Source organism: Salvelinus sp. IW2-2015, linkage group LG14 (assembly GCF_002910315.2).
Source record: "Salvelinus sp. IW2-2015 linkage group LG14, ASM291031v2, whole genome shotgun sequence".
In the NCBI taxonomy this organism is placed as follows: Eukaryota; Metazoa; Chordata; class Actinopteri; order Salmoniformes; family Salmonidae; genus Salvelinus; species Salvelinus sp. IW2-2015.
In genome coordinates this window covers 52,728,784-52,743,146 of record NC_036854.1, presented here as the reverse complement: position 1 = coordinate 52,743,146, position 14,363 = coordinate 52,728,784, and the positions used below count along the sequence as shown (strand labels likewise).

Below are 14,363 nucleotides of genomic sequence, written 5' to 3'. Positions count from 1 at the left end.
TATATTTATTTACTTTTCTGCTCTTTTGCACACCAGTATCTCTTCTTGCTCATGATCATCTGATGATTTATCACTACAGTGTTAATCTGCTAAATTGTAATTATTCGATTTATTGCCTACCTCATGCCTTTTGCACACATTGTATATAGATTCTCTTTTTTCTACCATGTTATTGACTTGTTTATTGTTTACTCCATGTGTAACTCTGTGTTGTCTGTTCACACTGCTATGCTTTATCTTGGCCAGGTCGCAGTTGCAAATGAGAAATTGTTCTCAACTAGCCTACCTGGTTAAATAAAGGTGAAATAAAATAAAATAAAAAAATAAAATAAATAAATATTTGGATCGGTTTGGGGTCCCGCGGACCGATGCACTCATCTAAACATTTGAACCGGGGACCGATGTGAATCGTTACATCCTTAGTACAGACTGTGTGTATATACAGTGGGGAGAGCAAGTATTTGATACACTGCCGATTTTGCAGGTTTTCCTACTTACAAAGCATGTAGAGGTCTGTAATTTCTATCATAGGTACACTTCAACTGTGAGACGGAATCTAAAACAAAAATCCAGAATATCACATGTATGATTTTTAAGTAATTAATTAGCATTTTATTGCATGACATAAGTATTTGATACATCAGAAAGCAGAACTTAATATTTGGTACAGGAACCTTTGCAATTAGAGATCATACGTTTCCTGTAGTTCTTGACCAGGTTTGCACACACTGCAGCAGGGATTTTGGCCCACTCCTCCATATAGACCTTCTCCAGATCCTTCAGGTTTCGGGGCGTTCGCTGGGAAATACGGACTTTCAGCTCCCTCCAAAGATTTTCTATTGGGTTCAGGTCTGGAGACTGGCTAGGCCACTCCAGGACCTTGAGGTGCTGTTCACGGAGCCACTCCTTAGTTGCCCTGGCTGTGTGTTTCGGGTCGTTGCATGCTGGAAGACCCAGCCACGACCCATCTTCAATGCTCTTACTGAGGGAAGGAGGTTGTTGGCCAAGATCTCGCGATACATGGCCCCACCATCCTCCCCTCAATACGGTGCAGTCGTCCTGTCCCCTTTGCAGAAAAGTATCCCCAAAGAATGATGTTTCCACCTCCATGCTTCACGGTTGGGATGGTGTTCTTGGGGTTGTACTCATCCTCTTCTTCCTCTAAACACGGCGAGTGGAGTTTAGACCAAAAAGCTCTATTTTGTCTCATCAGACCACATGACCTTCTCCCATTCCTCCTCTGGATCATCCAGATGGTCATTGGCAAACTTCAGACGGGCCTGGACATGCGCTGGCTTGAGCAGGGGGACCTTGCGTGCGCTGCAGGATTTTAATCCATGACGGCGTAGTGTGTTACTAAGGTTTCTTTGAGACTGTGGTCCCAGCTCTCTTCAGGTCATTGACCAGGTCCTGCCGTGTAGTTCTGGGCTGATCCCTCACCTTCCTCATGATCATTGATGCCCCCCGAGGTGAAATCTTGCATTGGGCCCCAGACCGAGGGTGATTGACCGTCATCTTGAACTTCTTCCATTTTCTAATAATTGCCCAACAGTTGTTGCCTTCTCACCAAGCTGCTTGCCTATTGTCCTGTAGCCCATCCCAGCCTTGTGCAGGTCTACAATTTTAGCCCTGATGTCCTTACACAGCTCTCTGGTCTTGGCCATGTGGAGAGGTTGGAGTCTGTTTGATTGAGTTGTTGGACAGGTGTCTTTTATACAGGTAACGAGTTCAAACAGCTGCAGTTAATACAGGTAATGAGTGGAGAACAGGAGGGCTTCTTAAAGAAAAACTAACAGGTCTGTGAGAGCCGGAATCTTACTGGTTGGTAGGTGATCAAATAGTTATGTCATGCAATAAAATGCAAATGAATTACTTAAAAATCATACAATGTGATTTTCTGGATTTTTGTTTTAGATTCCGTCTCTCACAGTTGAAGTGTACCTATGATAAAAATGACAGACCTCTACATGCTTTGTAAGTAGGAAAACCTGCAAAATCGGCAGTGTATCAAATACTTGTTCTCCCCACTATATATAATATATATACACACACACACACACAACACACACACACACACACACACACACACACAGTGGCCTGATTGCCCTCTGTGGCCATGTTTCAGTTTGTGTAGCCTGAGGATCGCGTGCCGAGATGTGCACGATGTGTGACATGGCTAATGTGATTATAGATACGCTGTCTTAAATGAAATGCACATGCCGTATTGTGTTAACAAATACAACAGGTTTGTTTGTGGACCCATGTGTACAGTAGATTATACACATACACACCTGCACTTACTGACACACAGGGATGTGTGTGTGTGTGGTGGGGGGGGGGGGTTGTTTGAGGCAGAGGAACGGTTAAGTAGCTAGTTATCTGGCTAGCTTCTGATTGGGGTTACGGTTCTAAAGTATAAAAAAATAGCAGGTCCGTACCACATTGGGTGAGGCGGAATGTAGGAATGTATATTCAGTTCCTAGATGGAAAGTGAAATTAAAATATATACGAAATGTATACGAAAAATACGAAGACTATTTACTATTTACACGCGACAGGACAATACAGGACAATACAAACACACGTCCGACTGCTACGCCATCTTGGATTCAAATATAGCATGAGTCGGTCAGAAAATCGATTAAAAGTTCCRAAAACACCTAATATTTTGTGACAACTGATGAGTCCTCTCCTTCAGTGTCGAACTAAGCATTGTAACTGTGTTGACAGTCATTCATCTACAAGTAATTGTGCATACCGAACAACCCATGCAATATCAGCAGCCTAGTCAAACTGCGTCCTGTGGTACGCTGCTTGCAACGCTGACCAACACCTTCAGTATTCGAATGTTTGTCAAATGACTAGTTAGTTGAGTGACTAATTTAACWTGCTAGGTTGTTATCAAATGTGCTGTTAAATTGTGTTTTACCAGAATAAAGTAGCCTAAGCTACAGCCCGAGACAACTCATCTGGCCATAGCCTACCTGCTGATCGTTACATTGCGTAGGTTAGATTCAATTTGTATTAGAAATAGTTTTGGTAGTTTTGCGTTAAAGCATCCGTGTATATGGTCATTTTTTAGGTACACGAGGTAAACTTGATGATTTCATAACCGAGGACAGCAATCGCTTTTGCTACCCACAATGCACCTTCGAAGCGGGAGGAGAAGAAACGTTCGCTCCATAAAACTTACAAACGGTCTCAACCATTCGATGAAATCCAAAGTTGTGATATATATTCATCGGCTATGTCATAGCTAATTTTATGATAAATATTCATACACTACTCGCTCAAACATTTTGGATCTGCAAAAATGACAAATAAGCGGGTGATGGTGATTTCAGATCAAAAGTGGAGGTAAAAAAAATCAAACAGTGCGGTGGTAAATGCCCAGTTTCCCTTATGGCTCAGTTCAGGTACCTACATACATATAATTTACACACACGAGAAGTCAGCTCAGACCACTCCAGCTCATAGGCCCAGCTTGAGAGCTCCATCAGCAGCGGATTTAAATTTAGAATGGAAAACGAATGTGTTTATACAAAATTGTTAGTACACAGAACTCCTAAGCACTTCTTTCAGGCCACCTGCAGTGGTTAGCTAGCTGGACCACACCGAGAGCTGCCTGGGTGATTGTGGTTACAGCTGCAACTGCCCTCTGGCTAGCACCTGTCCCGTAAATCTCTTTGATCTCTGCCAAGTCACCCAGTCATGAGTCAACACAACACAGAGCCAAGTACAAAAGTCAGCAGCACTTGCACTACCTGCAGGGGACATACTACTACAGACGGATACCCCGTTCTGATGGCGGTGGAGAAAGCAGGGATGCAAACTTGTGAGGGCCCAAAAAAGGTGACACTTTTTTTTTGCACTGAAACATGCAAAAAATCCCTGCTAGGGGTAAATGCAGGTTAACTAATTAAACAACAAAGAATTTGATCAGTCTGTGTATAACATAAAAAGTGGTTAATGTGAACCTTCCACACAGCTAAAAATGCAAAGCAATCAAATGTTATTTGTTGCCTAGACTTTACTGCAAATKACACATTTGGGGCGGCAGGTAGCCTAGTGGTTAGAGCGTTGCACTAGTAACCGAAAGGTCGCAAGATCCAATCCCCGAGCTGACAAGGTAAATATCTGTCCGTTTCTGCCCCTGAACAAGGCAATTAACCCGTGTTCCTAGGCCGTCATTGAAATAAGAATTTCTTCTTAACTGACTTGCCTTGTTAAATAAAGGTAAAATAAAATGTCTTGAGAAAAAAAAAATACACTAATATTGCAGTTAGCCATGACAGAACGCTTGTGACCACACACAAATCTAAATATTGCACTTGGAAAAAAACGTCTTAAAATAGAAATAGAATGAAACATACAGGCATTATATTTTTGCTCTATTATAGAGACACTATAGTAGACATCGAGTGCACAAGGCTACATGTGTACATAAATAACGTTCACTGAGTAAAAAATGTGTAATCCACCCTCACTCACACATGTGTTCTGTCAAGTTCAACACAAACAAAGCAATATCTTTGGGCTAAACTGCACGCTATTACATTGTACACTTTCTACCTGTGGACATCTGTTCTACAATGTGCCAGCACAGCATTAGACCCTTTGTTGACATAATTTCTCTCTTTCAGGCAGAAGGTACACCTGGCATACCCCCCTTCATCCACTGACTATTGAAAAAGTGAGAAAGAGGGAAAGTGTGTTTTGTTCCTTTGACCTCTATATGGCATCCAGCTTAACCCAGGCCCAGCTACACCAGACCCTGAATCCACTTGTTTAACAAGCAACGCCTCATTTTCACCTAATTCTCTCCTTCTGAAATTAACACCCTACCGTAGAGCGAAAACATTAGTTCATAGATTAGTTAACATTTCATACATATTGCCAGGGTCCAGTAAGCAACTAACAGTAACGTTAACTTTATAACTTGAGAAACGACAGGGAGTCGTATACCAGTTAACTTCTCTGGGATATGTGGGACGCTAACGTCCCACTTGGCCAAAAGCCAGTAAAATGCAGAGCGCCAAATTCAAAATATATACTATTAAAAATTAAACTTTCATGAAATCACACATGAAAGACACCAAATAAAGCTACACTTGTTGTGAATCCAGCCAACATGTCTGATTTCAAAAATGATTTACGGCAAACACACAAACGATTATGTTAGGTCAGTACATAGCCACAGAAAACACAGCCATTTTTCCAGCCAAAGAGAGGAGTAACAAAAAGCAGAAATAGAGATAAAATTCATCACTAACCTTTGATGATCTTCATCAGATGACACTCATAGGACTTCATGTTACACAATACATGTATGTTTTGTTTGGTAAAGTTCATATTTATATATAAAATCTGAGTTTAGAGGGACGCTACTGTCTCACTTGGCCAAAAGCCAGAGAAAATGCAGAGCGCCATATTCAAATAATTACTATAAAAATCAAAGTTTCATTAAATCACACATGAAAGATACCAAATTAAAGCTACACTAGTTGTGAATCCAGCCAACATGTCAGAATTCAAATAGGCTTTTCGGCGAAAGCAAACAATGCTTTTTCTGAGGATAGCAACAGAGTAAAAAGAGAGAGAAGCATATTTCAACCCTGCAGGCGTGACACAAAACACAGAAATAAAAATATAATTATGCCTTACCTTTGACGAGCTTTCTGTTGTTGGCACTCCAATATGTCACATAAACGTCAAAAATGGTCCTTTTGTTCGATTAATTCCGTCGATATATATCCAAAATGTCATTTATTTGGCGCGTTTGATCCAGAAAAACACCGGTTCCAAATTGCAAACGTGCTACAAAATATCTCAAAAGTTACCTGTAAACTTGCCAAAACATTTCAACCTACTTTTGTAATACAACTTTAGGTATTTTTACGTAATAAATCGATAAAATTGAAGACGGAATGATCTGTGTTCAATACAGGATTAAAACAAACTGTAGCTAGCCTTCTGGTCATGCACCTCTAACAAACAAGACACTTCCAGTGACCTAGTTCAAAATGGCCGTACTTCTTCATTACACAAAGGAAAAAACCTCAACCAATTTCTAAAGACTGTTGTCATCCAGTGGAAGCGGTAGAGGGAAATATTCTGAATGGTTTGTCCTCGAGTTTCGCTGCTAAATAAGTTCTGTTATACTCACAGACATGATTCAAACATGATTCAACAGTTTTAGAAACTTCAGAGTGTTTTCTATCCAATCTACTAACAATATGCAATCTTACCTTCTGGGGATGAGTAGCTGCAGTTGAATTTGGGTATGCTTTTCATCCAACGTGAAATGCTGATAGGCCTATTGACATCAATTGGAGGTGTACTGTGGATGTATTCAAGGCCTACCTTCAAACTCAGTGCCTCTTTGCTTGACATCATGGAAATCAAAAAAAATCAGCCAAGATCTCAGAAGAAAAAAAATCTGGTTCATCCTTGGAGCAATTTCCAAACGCCTGAAGGTGCCACGTTCATCTGTACAAACATAGTACGCAAGTATAAACACATGGGACCACGCAGCGTCATACCGCTCAGGAAGGAGACGCGTTCTGTCTCCTAGAGATGAACGTACTTTGTGCAAATCAAATCCCAGAACAGCAGCAAAGGACTTTGTGAAGATAATGGAGGAAATAGGTACAAAAGTATCTAATCCACAGTAAAACGAGTCCTATATCGACATAACCTGAAAGGCCACTCAGCAGAGAAGAAGCCATGCTCCAAACCACCATAAAAAGCCAGACTAGTCTGCAACTGCGCATGGGGACAAAGATCATACTTTTTGGAGAAATGTCCTCTGGTCTGATGAAACACAAATAGAATGTTTGGCCATAATGACCATCATTATGTTGGAGGAAAAAGGGGGAGGCTTGCAAGCCGAAAACATCATCCCAACCGTGAAGCACGGGGTGGCAGCATCATGTTGTGGGGGTGCTTTGTGTAGGAGGGACTGGTGCACTTCACAAAATAGATGGCATCATGAGGTAGAAATTGTGTGGATATATTGAAGCAACATCTCAAGACATCAGTCAGGAAGTTAAAGCTTGGTCGCAAATGGTCTTCCAAATGGAAACTCTTCCAAAGTTGTGGCAAAATGGCTTAAGGACAACAAAGTCAGGTATTCAGTGGCCATCAAAAGCGCTAACCTAAACCTTAGACAATTTGTGGCCAGAACTGAAAAGGGTGTGCGAGCAAGGAGGCCTACAAACCTGACTCGTTACACCAGCTCTGTCAGGAGGAATGGGCCAAAATTCCCCAATTATTGTGGGAAGCTTGTGGAAGGCTACCCGAAACGTTTGACCCAAGTTAAACAATTTAAAGGCAATGCTACCAAATACTAATTGATGTTGTAAACTTCTGACCCACTGGGAGTGTGATGAAAGAAATAAAGCTGAATAAATCATCTCTACTATTATTTTGACATTTCACATTCTTAAAATAAAGTCGTGATCCTAACTGACCAAAACAGGAATTTTTACTAGATTAAATGTCAGGAATTGTGACAAACTGAGTTTAATGTATTTGGCTAAGATGTATGTAAACTTCAAACTGTACTTAACAATGCTAAACAATTCTTGTTCCACCACACTTGCTCTCTTCACCTCAAACGTATCAAATGCATTTATTTTGTTACAGCCATTTAGTTTGCTTCATCACCTTCTCACCCTGTCTCCGTGGTGAAGCTTCTCATCTACCTCTTGTTATATTCATTGAACTCGCAACTGTAACTGGCAAACTGCCTTTCCATCTCCGACTGTTTCAGAGCGCGCGCTGATGCTGTAACTAGCAAGTTGGTTGTCTTTTCTCTCTTGAGTCAGGTGCTGCATTCTGTTGTTCTGTGAACGATTGGCTGAGACTTGGATACTGCCAGTATTGCTCCAAATGCGCATCACTCTTTCGCTTACAGCCAGTAGTGAACCAAAGCCCCCACACCCAAACTTTTCTCATCGGATCTACACGAATCACGTAGGTTACCTATTTTGGATTCAACGGCGAATTTATCTGAAAAGGTGACTAATTTGCATCCCTGAGAAAGAGAAATCTGTACACTTTTGCAATTGTTGAAATTGTTCTCTTTAGAAGCATGATTTCAAACACCACATGTCAGGTCGGGTAAACAAACATGTTCAGCCCAAACTACAGTGGCTCTATAGGTGGACAGAGGGAAGGTTATTGGCCTGGCCAGAGCAGAGCTAACAGGGCAAACCTGTCTGTAATGCTCAATGTGCTGTGCTATTCTAGTGAACCATCCCACTTGTTAGGTGCTGAGGGGGGATCCTATTCATTMGTACACACCGTAGCAAAACGCTTTGGAACAGAAAACCAAAAAGTATTATTTTATTGGACAAGTTCAGGTAGTTCCTCCCCATTTCAGGTCGGGTTGCATCCTTTTTGCGCCTAGTGAATAGGACCCTAGTCTCTGACTAGAATACTGGATCAGAGGASTACAGAGAGCCAGCCAAAGCCCCATAGACCTGTGTGTTGGTGGCTACAGGCTGCTAGCTAGCTAGCTAGCTACATAAACCATACTCCCACACCCGTGTGAACGTGTCCTCAATGCTGACAATGAATTCTTCCTCTCCCTCACTATCCACTCCTCTTYCAAGCACTACAAACACTGCTGCACCTACAACAACAGCTGCGTTCCAAATGGCAATATCCCCTTTATAGTGCACTACTTTTGACCAGGGCCCATAAGCCATACTGTAGGGTGCCTTTATAGTACCGAYGTTGAGTACGAAACACTGATAAGAGCGAGAGTCGCCACCGCTGGTCTGATGTTTTCATAGGGGCTCTCATTGTTCAGACTCAGAGTGAGCTGATTTCACAGAACATGCTGTACCATTTATTGCATAGTCATGATGAGCCTACTGTGTTACTCGTTCGCTGAGCCTATTTTTATTCAGCTGCCACAAGCCCACTTTTTTTTTYTTCATTCAATGTACCTTTTCTAGTTTAGTAATATTTTTGTCTTACACCGAACAAAAATAGAAACGCAACAATTWWAAAGATTTTCCTGAGTTGCCGTTCCTATAAGGAAATCGGTCAAAAGTAGTGCACTATATACGAAATGGGGTGCCATTTGGGACGCAATCTAGGTTTCCCCTGCTAGTATTAAGGCAGGCCCCTGGCCCTCAGAGAACAGAACAGCACGTGTTGTCCTTCCCTGTGTGTGTTGATCTTTAATAAAACAAGCAGGCTTTGCAGGGCAGTGTCCTCATTTATCAATGGTGCCTGGGTACAAAAAAAAGACAACCTTGCGTGCGATAATCTTCCCGCAACGGTTGGCATTTATCCATTTTGAACATGACGGAATAGTGTGCGTATCTCCACGCAAATGTCAGACCATGCGTATCCACAACTTAGTGGTTGATCAACTGTACTGCAAGCAAATATAAATGGAGGTGTTTGATTCACGGGAATTTTAATAATGGTAGGCTAATAAAAACTAAACGTTGGCTTAATGTTAAAGCGGATGCATTTGCCGTTGGYAAGGATATCCAAATACAGCATGTCRCCCAATATAGTTCTTTCACTTTCATTATACAGGCCAAAATCATAATCATATTGCATGACATGATTGGTTTATTCACTCTACACAACAAATATCAGGCTACCATTTATCCATGCTCAAAAGTAATTTTAAATGTTTGACAGTATGGGTCGGGTAGACGATTGCTGTGCAATAGGTGCGCGACATCATAGAATACTTATTCTTAGAGCCTATACCAAGGCCAGGGTTCATACACATTTTGACAGATGGAATATCATGACTTTTCCATTACCTCTCCATGACTTTTAACCAAATTTCCATGACCAACAATTGGTGGCGTCTCTATGAACGTATAAAAAAGTGTGTGTAATGTGGTATCGACACTGGGAGGCTGCTCTCTGATCCCATGTACCATCTCCTGATGTTGTGCAAGGCACCTAACACCCCTCAAAGTAGTACATGTTAGGCAACTATACAAAGCACGTGGTCAACCCTCAGACTGGAGACCTACGGGGTGTAAAAGCTTTGATCAAGCCCCGCTCAAAACACACAAGGTCGAGTTGAGCAGCTAATTTCTAAAATATGGATTGTTAGAGGGGGACTGGAATAAAAGCGTGCACACCCATTAGCTGTCCTGGAGGATGGTTGACCAACCTTGACGTAGCCTATAAATTGCAACATCACAACCAAATAGTTTGCCTTTTTTAATTATTTGCTGATTCAGTATATCAAAGACCAAATGGAATTGGTGGGTTACAAATATTTTATTCAGCTGCCACAAGCCCACATTTTTTCCCCAGTCAATGTACCTTTTCGACTTACACCGAACAAAAATATAAACGCAACAATTTAAAAGATGTTACCGAGTTGCCGTTCGTATAAGGAAATCATCAATTGAAATAAATAAATTAGGCTCTAATCTATGGATTTCACATGACTGGGTAGGGGTGCAGCACATTTTAAATTTGTATTTTATTGTCCCCAGCACAAGGTGTCCCTGTGTACTGATCATGCTGTTTAATCAGCTTCTTGATATGCCACACTTGTCAGGTAGATGGATTATCTTGGCAAAAGAGAAATGCTCACTAACAGGGATATAATCAAATGTGTACACAATTTGAGAGAATACGTTTTTTGTACAGGATTTTTTATTTCAGCTCATGAAACATGGGACAAACACTTTACGTGTTGCGTTTATATGCCTTAATTTAAAAAAAGATATAGTCTCTGCTTTCATTTGACACCCACTTTGACTTGGTCTTATGAACCTCACGTGGGTGCTCATGGTCCTTTTACATGGAAATGACCCTCAGTCAGCTCCAGAATAGGGTTTGGTTTCAGATAAAGATAATAGGCCTAAAAATCTGCCACAAAATGTCGCCTAGATTTTCACACTTGTTAAGTTTTAATGCTTCAAAATGATTAGACAGTAAACAATAATGTAGCCTAGCCTAAATGCTGACTCAGAATACAAATAGGCAGTGGTGTACAGCACTTCAGTAAAAATACAATAAAGTCAAAAAAAGTTTAGGTATCTGTACTTAAATATTGATATTTGACAACTTTTACTTTACTACATACATAAAGAAAATAATTAATTTTACTCCCTACATTTTCCCTGACACCCAAAAGTACTTGTTACATTTTGAATGCTTAGCAGGACAGGAAAATGGTCCAATTCAAGCACTTATCAAGAGAACACCCCTGGTCATCCCTGCTGCCTCTGATCTGACGGACTCACTAAACACACCTGCTTTGTTAAATTATGTCTGAGTGTTGGTGTGCACCTGGCTATACGTACATTTTAAAAATGGTGCAGTCTGGTTTGCTTAATATTGGGAATTTGAAATGATTTATCCTTTTATTTTTGATAGTTAAGTATATTTTAGCAAATACATGTACTTTGATACTTTAGATATATAAACAAATACTTTTAGACTTTTACTCAAGTATTATTTTACTGGGTGATTTTCACTTTTACTTGAGTCATTTTCTATTAAAGTATCTTAACTTGTACTCAAGTATGAGAACTGGGTACTTTTTCCACTACTGCAAATCGATGGATTTGTAAACCAAAGCATCTCTGGCAGATATGTGCTCAATCAGTGCTCTATACTAAATATTTTTCCAGCGGGTTAAAAATAGGCAGGTAATCCAGCCTGGTGTTCCTCTATCAGAAGTTGCGTCACAAATGACACCCTATTGGGGTGGCAGGTAGCCTAGTGGTTAGAGCGTTGGACTAGTAACCGAAAGRTTGCAAGATCGAATCCCCGAGCTGGCAAGGTAAAAATCKGACTTTCTGCACCTGAACAAGGCAGTTAACCCACTGTTCCTAGGCAGTCATTGAAAATAAGAATTTGTTCTTAACTGACTTGCCTAGTTAAATAAAAGGTTAAATAAATTTTAAAAATCCCTATTTAGTGCCCATAAGACTCGTAAAAAGAAGTGCACTGTAAAGGGAATAGTATTTGGGACACAAACTATACGCTGACTTTAAAAAAAATTTAAAAAATTACAAGGAGCATGTGTGCGCCTAAATTGAAAAATCCAGGCGCACACAATGAAAAATATTTCAGGTAATAAAGCTAGAATCCAAATGTTTTAATGGCGCACTGGTGCACCTAAATCCAAATTTCATTTTTTTTTTAGGTATATATATATGAGTAAAATGGTCGCATTGTAGAGCCCAGCGCAGGACTGGACAGACTGGACACCTGTAAATAGACAGATTAGCTGCATCAAGTGGCTTTCACATGCAAACGCACACAAGCACATGTGTAACATGAGTCCTAGTACAGAGATTTGCATTCCAAGCCAAATTTAAATGAACAGCAAGGTGCATGTATTTAGAATTCCAATGCACATGGCCTTAATCTTTTTTTATCTGTGTCCTATTGGTTTCAGGGACACAAATAGATAGAACGCAAATACTCCACAACCAATGCTAGCAATTAGCTAATGTACAATACCTCAACACTGCATTGCCTTGAAAAGAAAAATGAGTGAGCAAAGTGAGCACACAAACACGCTTGATGGAAAACTGCCACGTCAAAGGGATTTCTGCTACATGGACAAAATCAACACCAACACTGACAATGAAAACACTTAACAGTTTAGTCATTTAGCAGGCGCTCTTATCCAGAGCGACTTACAGGAGAAATAAGTGCTTTGTTCTAAGTCACAGACAAATTTTTCACCTAGTCGACGCAAGGATTCAAACCGGCAACCTTCCGGTTACTGACCCAACACTCTAAACCGCTAGACCTCTTGCCGCTCTACTTAACATGTGAGCTCCTGTTTGATGGGGGGTGGGGCTGGACATGACAATAAATGACAGAAAGACAGGGAAAGTTATTTTTTAACCCGTCTAACATCTACAGGGTCTACAGTACAACCATTTTACTTATATATGAGCTTCAACGTTTTGCTGTGCAACCTGGAATTTTAAATTAGGAGCACCAGTGAGCCTAGAAAAATGTGAATGTATTACCTCAAATACTTTTCATTGTGCTTCTAAATGTATGTGTTTTTTTTAAACTTAGGCACACACGTGCTACTTTAAAAAAGGTCAGCATAGTGCCCTGAACTAAGGCTGGGAATTGCCAGGGACCTCATGATAGGATTTGTATTACAATTCTCACGATTCTATATGGAAACTATTGTGATTCGATACTGTGATTTTAATGTGATTTGATGTTCCAAACATATTGCTCTCTATACTGCTTCTGCAGAGAGACAAGAGCATAGGRCTGGGCGGTATATCGTATTTTACTATATACACACACCAGTATTTATGCACGGACCGGTTTGGGTTTTTACTTTACCTTCTATAACGGTATTAAAATGTTTGGTTTGTTAAATGTGATACGCCGTATGTAACGTCCATTTTTATAGTTTGCGCCGCTACTTGAGTCATCCCTCTCAGCTCTCTCCATGCCGCTTTCCACACAGCCCTAGTCCCACCCCGTTACTCAAGGAGCGCGTTTGTTGTTGCTTGACCACGAGACTTTCGTTCAGTCTGCATGGTCAATGCAGCACATATAACAATGTTGATGACAGCGATGTTGTTTCCACTTTGATCTTAATACAAATCCACAAGCGTTCTATAATTACAATATACTAGTKGTGTTTCTTACAACTGCAAACAGCTAATTTGTATTTCGTAGACAAGTTATGCTAACTTGTGTTAGCCACTACTGCTAAWCCCTAGTTAGCTGGCTAGCTAACTAGGGATTAGTGCCATAGACCGCTGAACCACTAGGGAGCCCATAATTACAGTGAAWAAACCGTAACGGCCTATATCAGGGCTCTGCGCAGACCAGTCAAGTTCTTCCACAACRATCTCAACAACCCATTTCTGTATGGCCCTMGCTTTGTGCACTGGGGCATTGTCATGCTGAAACAGGAAAGGGCCTTCCCCAAACTGTTGCCACAAAGTTGGATGCACAGAATCTGTTGTTGAGTCCTGATTTGGCGTAACAGCATGAGTCCATGGCCCCATCCTGCCTGATTTAAACTGTACAGGCTGGTGGCGGTGGTATAATGGTGTGGGGAATGTTTTCAGGGCACACGTTAGGTCRAATTGTTTCAATGCCCAGAAGAATTTAGGTTGTTCTAAGGCAAAAGGTTGGTCTGACCCTGTATTAGATGGGTGTACCTAATAAACTGAAAAGTGTAAATATATTTTAACTTCAATAATATTGCTATATGTAACATTTTCCACCATCATCACTAACACTGCAGCACATTGCTGTTGTTGCAAATTAGCCATCACCTATAGACCTAGTCTGCTTTAGACCACTCWTTATTATAATAACCTAATAAGCCCAGATCACAATGGGACAAATATGAAAAAGCA

The 14,363-nt window shown here is 40.7% G+C and overlaps 1 protein-coding gene across 8 annotated transcripts in view; it reads right to left on the bottom strand.

Moving 5' to 3' along the window:
• Window positions 1-14,363, bottom strand: part of LOC111973582 (protein scribble homolog) — a 132,521-nt gene that overhangs the window by 92,154 nt on the left and 26,004 nt on the right. The gene's annotated exons all lie outside the window — the stretch shown is intronic.